This window comes from Schistocerca nitens, chromosome 2 (assembly GCF_023898315.1).
Source record: "Schistocerca nitens isolate TAMUIC-IGC-003100 chromosome 2, iqSchNite1.1, whole genome shotgun sequence".
Taxonomy (NCBI): domain Eukaryota; kingdom Metazoa; phylum Arthropoda; class Insecta; order Orthoptera; family Acrididae; genus Schistocerca; species Schistocerca nitens.
Genome location: NC_064615.1, coordinates 1,000,889,806 through 1,000,891,430, shown reverse-complemented (window position 1 = coordinate 1,000,891,430; position 1,625 = coordinate 1,000,889,806). Strand labels below are relative to the sequence as shown.

At 48.7% G+C, this 1,625-nt stretch overlaps 1 pseudogene; it reads right to left on the bottom strand.

Moving 5' to 3' along the window:
- Positions 1–955: 955 nt before the first annotated feature.
- On the bottom strand, positions 956–1,073 carry LOC126238653 (5S ribosomal RNA; annotated as a pseudogene).
- Positions 1,074–1,625: the final 552 nt, after the last annotated feature.

Genomic DNA, 1,625 nt, shown 5'->3' with positions numbered 1-1,625 from the left:
TAATCACCTCTATATTCTAGCGTGAAAAATAATAATTTGGAGCGGCTGTTATATGTTTGTCAGAAATTATCCTTTGAAATGGTTTCATTCGTCCAGGGTGGACTCGATTTCTTCAAGATCTGATACTAGTTCGTCCGCGTCTTTGTCTCGAAATGACTGAGAACACTAATGCCATTCTGAAGTCACCGACTTATTAGGAATTGTTTTTTTCAGGAGTGATATTAGACATGACTTTCAAATACAGTTACGTATAAATTGGCCCTTGATCTCACACTATTATGACAATCAATTAATAATTTTGTAACAATATGTCCGACCTGCATTACTTTTCAAAACCAACATCCGGGTAACTAAATGTAATACTCAGGCTGGCCTTAGCTGCCAAAGGTGGCGGTTGCGTGTGCGTGAGGTGTGCTTGCTTGGATGAATGAATAGTGTGTGTTTCTGTTTATCTGACGATGTCTGTGGCCGAAAGCTAATGTGTAAGTGTCTTTTAATTGGGTCTGTCTGCAATTTAACGTGTCATCTTTACGGTGAGCAGCAGTCTATCTTTTCTTGCATTGTAAATAGAATATAGTTACTAATAACAAAGTCTACAAGCCAGACACTCTGATCAGCCAGAATATTATGACCGCCAACCGAATAGTCGATATGCCTACCTTTGGCATGGATAACAGCGGCAACACGTCGTGACATGGAAACAATGAGGCCTTTGTAGGTCACTGGAAGGATCTGGCACCACTTCCGCATACACTCACTCCGTCTTCAGGCCACGAGTGGCCTACCCGGACCATCCGACCGCCGTGTCATCCTCAGAGGAGGATGCGGATAGGAGGGGCGTGGGGTCAGCACACCGCTCTCCCGGTCGTTATGATGGTATTCTTGACCGAAGCCGCTACTATTCGGTCGAGAAGCTCCTCAATTGGCATCATGAGGCTGAGTGCACCCCGAAAAATGGCAACAGCGCATGGCGGCCTGGATGGTCACCCATCCAAGTGCCGACCACGCCCGACAGCGCTTAACTTCGGTGATCTCACGGGAACCGGTGTATCCACTGCAGCAAGGCCGTTGCCCTCCGCACACACAGGTCATCTAATCCCCCTAAACTCCGGGAGGGACGCGATGAGCTCTGAGGCCACATTCCATCACATACTAAATGTGTTCGATTGGGTTCAGATCTGGCGAGTTACGGGGACAGCACATCAAGTGGAACTCGCCACTGTGTTCGGCGAAACAATCCATCAGACTCCTGGCCCTTGTGACGTGGCGCTTCATCTTACAGAAAAATGCCACTGCCGTCGGGAAACATGATCGTCATGAAGGAGTGAATGTGGTCTGCAGCCAGTGTTCGATACTCGTTGGCCGTCGTGGTACCTTGCACGAGCTCCAGTGGATCCATGGATGCCTACGTGAATGTTCAAATGGTTCAAATGGCTCTGAGCACTATGGAACTTAACTTCTGAGGTAATCAGTCCCCTAGAACTCAGAACTACTTAAACCTAAATAACCTAAGGACATCACACACATCCATGCCCGAGGCAGGATTCGCACCTTCGACCGTAGCGGTCGCCCGGCTCCGGACTGTGGCGCCTAGAACCGCTCGGCCACTCCGGCCGTCTACCTGA